Below are 14,259 nucleotides of genomic sequence, written 5' to 3'. Positions count from 1 at the left end.
TTATTTTGTTCTCTTTAGAGGTAGTTTCTTGGAGGCTTGCTGTATTCTAAAAATTAAACAGAGGGTGAGTAGATCTTGGGGAGAGGGGAAAATGGGAGAACTTGGAGGAACACAACAATGTGGAGATGGAACATAAAGAGACCACCTCCAGGAGATAGGCAGAGCCCCCACTTGATGCATGGGGCTACTTGTCCATCTTCAAAATAATTATAATATGATTTTTTTTATTCCCCTTCCAAGTGTGATTGAAGTATCCACACTTGGACCTTCTTTTTTGTTAAGCTTCATATGGTCTGTGAATTGTATCATGGGAATTCTGAACATTTTGGCTAATTTTGACCCAGAATTGTTCCTGTCTAAATGAAATCCAGGGATAAAATGATGCAAAAACTGAAGCAAAGGCTATTGGGAGACCAGCACAACATGGGATCCATCTATGTGCAAGCACCAAATCCTGACACTATTACTTTTGCCATGTTGTTCTTTGCAGACCAGAGCCTAGCATGGCTGTCATCTGAGAGGCTCTACCAGCAGCTGACTGAGACAAATGCAGATACTTCCATTGGACAGAGGTTGGGGACCCCTCTGGAAGAGTTAGGGGAAGGACTGTAGGAGGGGAAGGGGATTGCAACCCCAAAGGAAGAACAACAATCTCACCTAACCTGAACTCTTCAGAGCTCACAGAGACTAAGCCACCAACCACATACATAGCAGGAGAATGCCTTTTCTGGCCTCAATGGGAAAGGATGCACTTAATCTTGTAGAAAATTAATACCACAGGGAAGGGGAAGGTGGAGTAACATTTGGAATGTAAATAAATGAAATAATTAGGAAAAAAGGAAAAAATAGAATAAGGTCTAGAGCATATACAAGTGCATATACAATGTATTCAGAGAAAAACACAGTTCGATTATGCTAAAAACACTGACACATGAGTTTCCTACCTGCTGACCTCCTGCAACCTTTCCTCCCTTCAACCTCACTGGATGCAGTTCAACTTCCCATCTAAATATCTGCTTATTAGTCCTTGAACATATGAGACATAGTTTAGTTGGATCGTAGACATTTCTGTTGGTTCCCTTGTGGCTTACATGCAATCTTTCACATATTGTCCCCAAATTACTTGCTCCTTCAGCTTCTCAGAAGTTTACTCAATTGTCTCATTCTCAATGAGACATTTAAATGTTCCCTTAACCTTAAAATAGCAATCTACTAAGCTTTCTGTTTCCTTTGTAAACTTTTACCTTCAAATATCTTTTATTCCACCTTTTGTTGAGTATGTTTAAATAATTGCAACTATATATCATTAGATTTTTATACCCTAGGACATTTGGAATTTTTGTCTACTTACTATAGCACCTCTAAGGACCTAAAATTTCCCCAGATAATTTAAATGATAAATATTGAGATTATTGTATAAGATACTGCTATCTGAGTGAGGTACTTATCTACGTTTCATATGTTCTTTATTATTGTCAACGATCTTGAACCAATTCCTCAAGAAAGGAAATAGCATGGGGCAGGGAAGATGGCTCAATAAACAAAGGAAACTACTCAAGGTATCATAGCCTATGTTCAATGCCTAGGCCCCAAAATATTTATAGAGAATTACTCCCACAAGTGTATGTGCATGTACACACACACAGGCATAGGTAAATGCACACACACATAGTGAGAGAGAGAGAGAGAAAGAGAGAGAGAGATGCACACATACTACAAAAGATCTACTCTTTGTTTATTTTAAAAGATTTATCTATTTGAAAGCATGAGAGGGATTTTTTTTTTTGCAGTGAAAGGAAGATGAAGGCTGAATATCTGGTCTCTGACTGCAGCAAGTTTCCTTCCCATTCTCTGTCTGTGCAAGGGTACTGAAAGCTCCAAGATTCATATTCTCATTCACACATAATTTCTTTAGAACTAAACTGTTTGATTCCTAAGAATAACAATGTTTGTGTAGTTACTATTATTACTATCTGCATCCATTTGTAGGTCTTCTCAGTGGGATTTTTATGGAACATAGAAATAACACCCCTGTAAAAAAACTAGCAAGTGATATAATTATTCTTCTATGTCTTCCAGACTTGCAATGACTGGTTCTGTGAGCAAGATGATATCAAGTGTAACTGAGTTACTATCTTGTCTCCAAAAGGTAAGAGTTCATTGACATTGAAAAAAATAATTTGTTTTATTACTGTTCACTAAAAAGTATCGTCTTCCTCATAAACTCTTATACAATGATACAAAATAGAGTCGTTTGGAAAAAAAGAACCCTGATTGAAAAGATGTCTTGTCATATTGCTTGTAGGTCATTCTGTGAAGCAATTTTTTATTAGTGGTTGATATAGTAGATTCAACTACACAAATGTGGGCTGTGCCATCCCTGGAAAGATGACCCTGGGTTATATAAGATAATCTGACTGAGTCATGGAGAGCAAGCCAGGAAATGTCATTCCTCCTTGGCCTCTGCTTCAGTTCCTGCCTGCAGATTCCTGCCTGAGCTTCTGTCTGGAAGCCTCCTCAGTGGACTGTGATGTGGAAATGTAAGTCAACTTAACCCTTTCCTTCCCATGTTCCTTTTGGTCATGGTTTTTTAACACACCAATAGGACGCAAACTAGGAAACATGTCAATGAGAAGATGCTGGTTCTCTGAGACTCAGCAAGTACTTAGTCCTCATTATCATTCCCTATTTTGTGACATGTATCATTCATGTATAAAATGTAAAATATAAACCAGCAAAAACATAAACCCCAACAGGGAAAACAAAAGATTCTTCCAAAAATACAATATAGAACTCCAATAGTAAAATTAGGTGGCAGACTACAGTTCTGAGGTATTATCAGTAGTGAGTGTCAAGTTATACACTATTAACAGAACAGAGAATGCTTGATTGACTTGAAGTAATGACTTCAATAGGTAGCATGATAATGTACATGGGAAAAAGAGGCTAGACTTGATTAGGTCTATAAAAATGGATACCAAGGGTCAGTAGCACCAAGGAAAATGATAGATAATTCTGCCTTGGTTATGGGAAGAAGTGATACAATACCATTTATTTTTTCAAAACTCAGAGAACTACACATCAAGAGCATTGTAGTGTGTGAAGTTAACTGGAAAACAAAGAAAAAAGAATTAATGAAATTTTCAATTTGCTTTGATGAAAAAATAATAACTTGGAAAGAAAATGATGTTGTTATGAATAAATCAGGCCTCTCAGAACATTACCCAAAACATTAAGTTCTCTTCTTTTTCTAGTACAGTGATGGACTTTATGCAGATCGTGAGCCCCAACGATGACATTTTAATTAATTTTGCCCCTTTATTTTGTATCTGAGGGTTTTTTGAGAATTCAGAGAACCATGATATCTTGTCAGAGCAGCTTTTGTGGGAAAAAATACTACTAAGAAAAAGTGATGTGTGGTTACTTTTCTGCTGTCTTAAGCAGTTGCAAGAAGATTCTCCTTCATTCTGGAGTTGGTGCTGATGTGGAAACTGACTCATTTAAGCTAATGCTACACTGTGCTAGTTTTTATTTATTTTTGCCTGTAGAGATCCTGACCTAAACTGTGAGAGCATCAGCATCTAACATCTTTCTAGCTGAAAAATAAAAGAGCGCGTAGAAGCAAGTTTCCCCCATCCTACAAATTGACAATTCCCTAAATTCCAATCCATCTACAAATGCAAATCCTTAAAAAGCCTAATTAGAACTAAAAACTATGCCATGTTGATCTCAATTATGAAAGGTAAAACTTTAATCAGATTTTGAAACTAACCAGAAAATGAGCCCCAGTGAACTTAGAAATCTCTCAATTTATCAAGGAAGATAGAGACTTATTACTCACATTACTGTTTCTAATTGTGGCTACAAATTTGAGGTGAGGTGGAAAATAAGGACTCTCATTGGTCCTAAGGTGTTTGTTTGGTCCTGAACCTCTTACTTCCTGTACTCATCTGTCTGAAGCCTCTCTTGTCAGGGAGGCAGTCAGTACAGGAAACTTGTGCCTCATCTTTAAGCAGGCACTGCTCTCTCTGCATTCAGATCACCTGTCTGTTTTTCTTACCAAGAACTCAATATTCTGATGGATCTCCAGCCAGTTGACAGAAAAAACAATGTTTCCAGTCTCCTTTACCTATTTATGGATGTAGGACTAATTTATAAGAACAGAGTCCAACTACATTTTCTCTGGAAAGTGTTTTAAGAGATAATGCCATGCATTTTGCTTGCTCGTCTTTCTTCAGTTTGTGGAGGAAGAAAAGGATGACTAACTAGAAAGTGAAACGGTAGCAAAGATTGGACAGGAAGCTCAAGATGCCTGGCCAGCCAAACAACATCAAATGTAACAAAGTTCGAGAGCTCAGGAGGTTCTTCAGTGATTAAAAGTGTGTGCCATTCTTCCAGAGGATCTGAATTTGATTCCCAGAAACCACATATCATGTCATAATCACTAACTGTAGCTCCAGAAGATCCAGTACCCTCTTCTAGCCTCCATGGGCACCCACATACATAAGATAGGCATGCATGTTCATGACAATAAATATACATGCATGCACATAAATTTTTTATAAAGCAGTTTGTTTTCTGTAAAATGTCATTTGGTAAGTATAGCTGTTTGCGTCATATCAACCTTTGCATCAACTACTTAAGCCTGTCCGGTAATGTCTGTGTCAGAATAAAGAGTTACTGAATGAATTTGAATGGCTGGTCACCAATGAAACTTCATGTACACACACAGGGAACTGTAAAAATTGGACTGTTAATCTCAAAACTGAAGAAGGCTAGATAGAAACAAAATGAGAAATGTCATGTAATCCCCAAATTACCTGAACATTGTAATTAAGGAAACATAAATTTATCTAACACTTTTCTCAAATGTTTTCTAATTGTTCCTGTCTGAAAGAATTACAGGAGTGAAAATGGTAAGGAGCCTGAGGAAAAGAAGGTCCAGCAATAGGCCCAAAGTGGCATCCAGCTCAAGGGGAGGTCCCAAGGCCTGACACTATTATTGAGGCTATAGCAAGCTCAAAAAAAGGGATATAGCATGACCAAACTTCAGAAGACCCAACAAGCAGCTGAAAGAGTCAGATACATATATTTGTACCCAATCAATAGATAGAAGCAACTCACCCTGTTGTTGAATTAGGGAAGGCTGAAAGAAGCTGAGGAGGAGGGAGATCCTGTAGAACCAGCAGTCTCAATTACTCTGGACCCCTGAGACCTCTCAAACACTGGACCACCAAACAGGCAGCATACACCAGCTGATATGAAGCCCTCAACACACATATAGTAGAGGACTTCTGGGTCTTTGTTCATTTAGAGATGATGTACCTAACCCACAGGAGACTGGAGGCACCAGGAAGTTTAGAGGTCAGGTTGGGTGGGGGGTACACACATCCATGTGGAGAAAGGGAATGGGCAGGTGGTGTGGGATGTAGAGCAGTTGGAGGGTGGACTGAGGGCAGGGGGGATAAAACATAGAGTGTAAATTAATTAATTAATTAGTTAATTAATTATTTTTTAAAAAATGAAAAACAAATGTCAACACAGGAAAAGGACTCTAACATAATTTCCTTTCTTTAACTGGCCTTTGTTTTGTTGTAATGTTCTTGTTGCCATGATGAGATACCTGACAAGAAAGAACTTAAGGAGAAAGAATTTGTCTAAGAAGGGAAGGACTTGGAGTAACAGAGTGATGGAGTTGGTCCCATTGAATCTCTAGAAAAAAAGCAAAGCCAGGACAGGAAGTGGATAGAGGTACACAATCATTTTTCAAAAAATATTTTTAATTAGATAGTTTCTTTATTTACATTTCAAATGTTCTCCCCTTTCCTGGATTCCCCTCTGAAATACCCCCCATTCCCTCCCCTCTCCCCCTACTCACCAATACTCTCCTGCTTCTTGGCCCTGGCATTCCCCTACACTGGGGCATAGAGCCTTCACAGGACCAAGAGCCTCTCCTTTCATTGATGACCTACTAGGCCATCCTCTGATACATATGCAGCTGAAGCCATGAGTCCCACCATGTGTACTCTTTAGTTGGTGGTTTAGTCCCTGGGAGCTCTGAGGTTACTAGTTAGATCATGTTGTTGTTCCTCCTATGGGGCTGCAAACCCCTTCAGCTCGTTGGGTCCTTTCTCTAGCTCCTTCATTGGGGACCCTGTGCTCAGTCCAATGGATGGCTGTGAGTATCTACTTCTTTATTTGTCAGGCACTGGAATAGCCTCTCAGGAGACAACTATATCAGGCTCCTGTCAGCAAGCACTTGTTGGCATTCATAACAGTGTATGGGTTTGGTGATTGTATATGAAATAGATCCCCAGAGTAAAAACAATATACAACAAACCAGTAGCCAACATCAAACTAAATGGAGAGAAACTTGAAGCATTCCTACTAAAATCAGAGACTAAACAAGACAGTCCACCCTATCCCTACCTATTCAATATAGTACTTGAAGTCCTAGCCAGAGCAACTAGACAACAAATGATCAAAAGGATACGAATTGGAAAGGAAGAAGTCAAATTATCACTATTTGCAGATGTTATGATAGTATATTTAAGTGACCCAAAAATTCCACCAGAGAACTCCTAAACCTGATAAACAACTTCAGCAAAGTAGCTTGATATAAAATTAACTTATACAGTCGATCTTAAGACTTGTCTCCTGGGATCTCCTGCTTTTTCCAAGACTCCACCTCTAAAGCAATCCATAACTTTGACATTTTTGGCCAAATGTTCAAACATGTGAGCCTGTGGATTTCACCTTCAATCCACAAAAGGATGTTACTTTAGTTTGCTTAGTTTACTAGGCTTTTTCATGCAACCATTGGTTATACAAGCTGCTTGCTACTGGAAAGTTATTATCCAAGTATTGTTTCTGAAACATGTGTTTGTTTCTTGCCAGCTTGAAGATGTCCTAATGTTTACATGCTACAATGTTTACAGGCTGGAAGCAAGAAGTCAACTTGCAGTGCTGCTCCTCAGGTATTGTCTACCTTTTGTTCTGAGACAAGATATTTTACTGGCCCTGAACTCACCAAGGAGGCTAAGCTAGCTGATAAGCAAGCCCTGGGGATCTACTTGTCTCCATCATCCCCAGTGTTGTGATTACAAACTCACACTTTATGGATACTGACACTCGGACTGTAGGCCTCATGCTTAAGCTGACTCTAAGAAAGCTATCTCCCCAGTCTACTTTCACACATCTTTTAACTAACCCCAAACTAGTTTTTCCAGGTGTAATAAAACTATGGTTGATCTGAGTCACACTGATTATAGTTACATTTAGGCATTTCCTCTTCACATTCAGCTGGGTAATAGCAAGCTGCATTAGTAAATTTGTATACAGTTGTTGCTGGGTTACAGCAAGATGCTGAATAGCTAGTGCTTGCTGAGCTAGTGAATAAAGCAATTTGTCCATATACTGTGCTGTTGTTTTGCTAAGGACTAAACTAAGTAGAAGATTCATATGGACACTAGAATCACTTTTTTTTTATTTTATTGGATAAAATTCTTATAACAAAATAATTGTAAGTGAGTTATCTAAATTCTTAATAGAACTGGAAAGGGATTTGTTTTTTTTTTTTAATTTCAATGCACACAAACTTATTTTTGTAAAGTAAGTAAACCATTTCCCAAACACTCACAAAACATTTCATTTTCAGTTTTACAACTGGCAACTTTATATCCTGATACATCATTTGCTGCGGCTTGGAAAAAAGTCCACCAAAGGCTTTACACTTGGTAAAATCTGTAGAAGACTGTTAGGAAGAGGACATAGCACCATATATGATGAGCTTGAAGGGAATTGTGAAACCCTGGTCTCAAATGCTTTTCAGCCATTATGAGGTGTGGCATATAGTGTATCATGAACTATTCATCATGACATTCTTTCTCACCACAGGTCCCAGAAGCAATGGGTACAATCCTCTGAGGACTTTTGGCAAAGATACCTGAGAATCTATCAAGAGACACCTACAGCAGGCTAGTCAGCATCCTCACATATCTTACTATGTCTTATCTGTGAACAAATGTTCCCCTTCACATTTATGCTATAAGCAGCTCCTGGCAAATTCTGCTGCATAGAGACAAATTTCTGGTTATAGAACAATTCAGAAAACTCCATTAATCAAGCTTAGTATAGCTAATAATCACATCATTCTGGGTTGTTATGGAAGCAAATAAGGAGACAATATAAGTATAAAATCCACTGTTTAATAAATCTCAGGGCTCAGACTGATATCTGCTAATCCCGTGCATGTCAAGAATGGGCAACAGAGCCGATTATTTCCTAACACTACTTTTCGCACAGAACACTGAAGCTTCCAAAATCTCAGCAAAAAGAAATCTTTTTTCTTTTTAAGGTGACTGTGACAGGTATTTTGGTACAGTAATGGAAAGCTGAATGATACCTAGTTCAGTTGGGAATATGTACAGTATATTCACAGTTCTTATCTACTTTAGATCTCTGAACTCAAGAAGCTATGGACAGCTTATGTTTCTAACACCTGAAATACTATCATTACAAACTCAAAATAAAAACAGTGATGTCCAGAATATGCGTATAACATGGTAGCATTTAGTGTATGTAAGTTTCTCTCATCTTTGTACTATTATAAAAATGGAGGTCTCTTTCTCATTAGTGTTCTCCCTGTTGGAAGTCTCTAATGTTGAGCTAGGGAGATGGTTCAGTGGGTATAGTGTTTATGTGAATATTTAAAATCTTGAGTTTGGATCCCTGGGATTCACGTAAAAAATAGTCAAGATGGTACATGCCTGCAATCCAGGAGTAAACCTGAAGCTTTCTGGTCAGTCAATCTAGCTAAAATTATGAACTTATCATATACTGGGAGACTCTGTTTCAAAATGAATGTGGATATTGATGAAAAAAAAGACTCCTGACACCTTCTTACACACACACACACACACACACACACACAAGTATTATCTGACATTGATCAGTTTGTGATAGGTGGCTTTAAATGGTATATTTAGTGTTCTGTTGGGTTAAAGCAATTGTCTCTTTGCTGCGTTTGGAGTTGTAACTTTATGATGAGGTGCTGAGAGGATGTCTGAATCAGTGCCCAACAGTGATCTCAACAGAATCAGAAGCTATAGAGCAAGAAAGGAAAAGAACCTTGTGTGAGAAGATTATTGAAAAATCCAAAACAGCTTTCTCGGTTAACTTCCTTCATACAAGGAATCACCTTGGGCTAAAAGCTTGTAAATATTTTTAAATGAATCTAAAACTACCTAATGTCTAAGTAATAATCTAAGTCATCAGGGGTTCAGAGTAAGACCCTACGTCAGACCAAAATGTAGTAAGACTGATGTGGCTCATGGTAGAATGCCTGTTGGTATGTACAAGGCCCTGGGTTTAATCCTCAGGTAAATGGATTCAAACCCAAAACAAAAAAGGAACTTCAAATTCCACAGCTGCAGGCCAGAAAAGTCCTCACATTAAATAATCATGTCAACAGAACATGACTTAAGTTGAATTATTTAACTTTGGAGTGAGTCCTTTGTGCCAATGGATGGAACCTGAGAGCAAGGATGAGCAGGTCAAGGTTGGGACCCATAATAGCACTGAGACACTGGTGCAGTTTCATCCCATAACTTCTATCTCTTTAGGAATAAAATCTAATCTCTTGTCTTAGTTTCATGCTAGCTGCTGTGACAAAAACACTTTGAAGAGAAAGGGTTTGTTTTAGCTTAGAGCTCGAGGTTATAGTCCATCTTCCTGGGGAAAGCCCAGCCGCAGCAGGAGCTCAAGGGAGATGTCCATTCCATATCCAAAATCAGGAACAAAGAAATAAGAATGCACACATGCGTACACCCACCTCAGTTTCTGGCTGGATGGTCTTACCCACAGTGGGCAGTTTTCCCTGTCTCATTTTATGTAGTCTTAATAATCCCCCACAGATATTTCGACAGCCAAATTAAATCTAGGCAATCTCTCATTTAGACTCCATTCCCATGTGATTACAGATGGTCTCAAAGTTTCAAAGCCAACAAACATATTCTTTCTAGCTTCCATGCTAGTAACTTTACTCAGGTAATATTACCCACCTGAAGTTCTATCAGGTAAGAAGGATGCCACATGCTTTATTAAACTATAGGATCTAATCAAGTTGTTCATTTTGTCTGTTGTTTTGTTTTGTTTTATGCATTTCCCTAGAAAGTACATGAGACTGAGTCCAAAAATAATAGATCAGGTGGGGTGAGAGATATAAATATAGTTAAGCGATTGTCAATATGAGAACTCTATGCCTTGATATAACTTAAGCATTCAGATAAGGACATTGAGAGTTGGTGAAAATGTGCTACTGGATTAGCCCCTGAAAGTCCCACTCAGTGTCACGGTCACCCAGAAATGCTGTTATAGAGGATAGAGAAGAAGGTCAAGAGGCTTATGAAAGTGACACCTGCATGGATTTACAAGAGACCAAGAAGAACCAACAAGAGAAGGCATAGAGAGCACACATTTTCCTATGGTGCAAGATGGATGTACTGTGGAAGACCATCCTTGAGAATCTCAGCAGCTACTGTCTTCTGTATGCCAGACTGTTGTCGCAAGATGTGGCTACCAATATGAGCTCATTAAAGGCAAGGGAAATTAGAGGTTTCTATAATAGGAGCCAGATGTTAGTCTTAATCATCACTGTGAAATTTCTGGCAATTAAGGTAATTGCGTTTTGAAAAAAGTCCAAGTGTGGCTCAAAGTGGCTATTGATTCCTTCAGGCTCAAACTGTCAAATGAACACCAAAAACGGTGGGGGCCGGGGGGACTATAACATATTGCCATTCTTTTTCTCCTTTCTTGAGACAAGTCTCATTGTTTTCCTAAAGTTAATCTGAAGTTCACTATGTAATCAAGGCCAACTTAAGCTAGCATTTATACTGTCTCAAAATTCCCAACATTTTTAACACAGGTAAGCATCTCCACGCTCAGTACATGTTCCAGTCAAAACATCAGTTCTCTCTACTGCGCAAGTCATGGGAACATGAAGAATGAATGTCAAAGAGTCCTTCCAACTCTGATTCTGATTGTAGCAATAAAGTTTGCTTCACCCACAGAAGAAGATTCTTGTTACAGTGCTATAAGGATATGGGACATTAGTCACTTCACCTATCTAGTTTTTCATTCTTTCTTTTCATTTTATGGTCCTACATGATAACATTTACTTTTTGTTTCTCATGTGTTTGAAACATAAGAAAATAAAGACACAGCTTTCAAAGATCCTGGACATGAAGCCACTCAGAAAATGCTAAACTGGTTCTTTGAGAAGATGCATACATATAATTATTTGTAGAGCTTTGTTCAGCTGTCCTGTCACATTAAGAGTTATTTTCAATATGTCTTGTGAAAATGAGGACATTGTAATCTCTGAGTTAGGTAGGTATGTAACAGAGTGAGTGATGGCTATTGCCCCAAGTGGGGATTTCTACTTCTCGCAGTGCCTTGATTTGACACTTTACCTTCATTGCCTGTGTGCAGGTTATGGCCTATAATATCCCCACACCCAAAGCTAAATTTGATAGATATGGTTTTATGTCTGGATGCATTATGTGCACCTGACTCAAATAAAAACATTGACTCCCACTTGAGGTCAATTTTCACTAGAAACACCAGAGAATTTTATTTCCAGACTCATGAAAATGAGGAAAGCTGATGGGAAAAACCTATAATGGCAACAGTGAGGAAGCTGAATCAGAAGGATCCTAAGTACTAGGACAGTTTGGGAAACATAGCAGAGCTCTGTCTTTATAAAAACAGGACATTTATTTAATTACTGTCTTAGGGTTTCATTGATGTGAAGGGACAACATAACCAAGGCAAGTCTTTTTTAATATATGATTTATTTTATTTCATGTTTATTGGCATCTTGCCTACATGCATGTCTGTGTAAGGGTGTCATAACACTGGCACTGGGGTAACAGGTATGAGCTTCCATGTGGGTGCTGATAACTGAACCCCAACCCTCTGGAAGAGCAGGCAGTGATTTCAACCACTGAGCCATCTCTCCAGCTTGCAAGTCTTATAAAGGACAACACTTAATTGGGGCTGGCTTACAGTTTTAGACATTCAACCCATGATCATCATGGTGCAAAGCATTGCAGGGTACAGGTAGACTTGGTGCTGGAGGAGATGTAAGTTCTAGATCTTGTTCCAAAGGCAGCCAGGAAGAGACTGTTTTCCTCACTGAGCAGACTCTGAGCATTGGAGCCCTCAAAGCCCATCAACACACTTGACATACTTTATATAGGAGAGTCACATCTTGTCTAATAAGGCCACATATCCTAATAGCACCACCACACTTATTTATTTACTTATTTATTTATTCACTCATTCATTCTTTTATTCATTAATTTGTATGTGTTTAGATGTATTGTCATATGTTCCATAACATTTGTGAAATAACTAAAGGAAATTTTGTAGGGCAGTTCTCTCCTTTATAATGCGGATCCCAGGGATTGGATTCAGTCGTCAGTCATGGTGGCAGGCACCACTATCTGTTGAGCCATATCATGACAATTTTTTTAAAAAAAATAAAATAAAAGTAAAAACTCAGAAAACATAGCAAACCATGAAGGAGATATGAGAATAGCATGATTACAATAGACTCATTCTCTATTTGGCTTTTATTTGTTTTTATTTTTTTAAAGAATTACAATGAATTTCAGCCTGTGACTCCTATTATGCTATCTATTCAATATTTTGTACATTCAACATTCCAAACTAATAATAGTCACAGAATAAAAACAGATATCAGTTGTCATTGCATTTCCTTTGGGAGAGTTAAAAATCATGGGGACTTTAGAGATGGCTGAACAGTGAGAAGCACTTGCTCTTGCAGAGGACATTTGGTTCCTAGAATCCTCATTGGGCAGCTCACAATCACGTCTAACTCCAATTCCAGGAAATTACTACCCTCCTTTGGATTCCCCCAGGTACTTGTACTTATGTGCATAGTCCACACAGAGGTACCCAAGCAGACATATCATTAAAATAAAAACAAATCTTTAAAAGTAGAAGTGCATTGCTATCAATGAATAGAAGCAGCATTCCTTTTTGTAAAGATACCATTTTCCTATACCACCTGCTCTCTTGCTTTCCCTCATTGTTTCAGATCATCCTTATTGAGGATTACATGAACTAACATAGTGACTGTAATCTTCTGGGATATCCTTTCTTTTCATTTGGTGCTATGAGAAGATTCATTGCTCTTATACTTCGCAGATGCTTTGGGTGAATCAAATTTTTAAAAAGCTGAATGTGATTTCATTTTCTGAAGGAATTAGGAGATAGCCAGAGTTCTGTTCACACCACATTTAGCTTTCTGTTCATTTTTTTGTTTTGTTTTCTTTTGTTTTATGCTTTTTCTTCTGTCCCAATGAATAAAAAATAAATAAACTCCCAGAAGCCAGATATCTGAATCCAACTTTTATTTTGGCCCCCATTCCATGGCTTGTACACTTGTTGTTCATTTACTACCCACCTGCTCAGTGGCTGATTCAAGGACATTAACCACTCTCTCTGCTCATTTCACTAAGTTAGGAAACCTCGGGTCTTCCAGCAGTGTTGCTTTCTAATGTTGCTCAGCTAATTACACACAAATGGGGTCCATGCTCTATTTCTTGCATATATCTCTTTTCTTTTTCTGTACTTTTAATGAGAAGTACAACAAAGTTGATCCTTTGGCTTTAAATTTTGTCATAGTGTTTTTAATGCACATGTCAACTCTTGCAGACTTCTTTCTTTATTATCTTATTTAAGATGAAGTATTTGCTTACACTGTATGAAGACATTATCTCTTCTAAACTCATTTATATATTTAAGTTTTAAGTTTAATACTGTGGTATCATTGTATATGTAATTTAAAATGTATATTATTAACAACACAAAACCTAGAAATTGCAATTCACAAACAAAAAATTAAGAAGTTTTATGAAATAAATTTATTTGCTGAATACACACATACTCAGCATCCAAAGCCCTTGGTCATATTACATATTTTAATTTATATTTTGACCTTTGCTGTTGTTGAGTTTATGATAGTCTTAGTTTGTCCCACCTACAAGCTATTTTTGCCTGCCAGTAGATCGTTTATGTTATAAAAGAATATCCTAAACTACTATATAACAAGTGACTTCTTGAAAATCATAATTCTCTTATCTACAAAGTTATATATATATTTATAATATTAACATCTCTATACTTTTCTGTTTTTATATCAAATACCACACTTAAAATCAAAACAAAATT

Source organism: Mastomys coucha, unplaced genomic scaffold (assembly GCF_008632895.1).
Source record: "Mastomys coucha isolate ucsf_1 unplaced genomic scaffold, UCSF_Mcou_1 pScaffold20, whole genome shotgun sequence".
Taxonomy (NCBI): Eukaryota; Metazoa; Chordata; class Mammalia; order Rodentia; family Muridae; genus Mastomys; species Mastomys coucha.
This window is presented reverse-complemented; position numbering follows the sequence as displayed.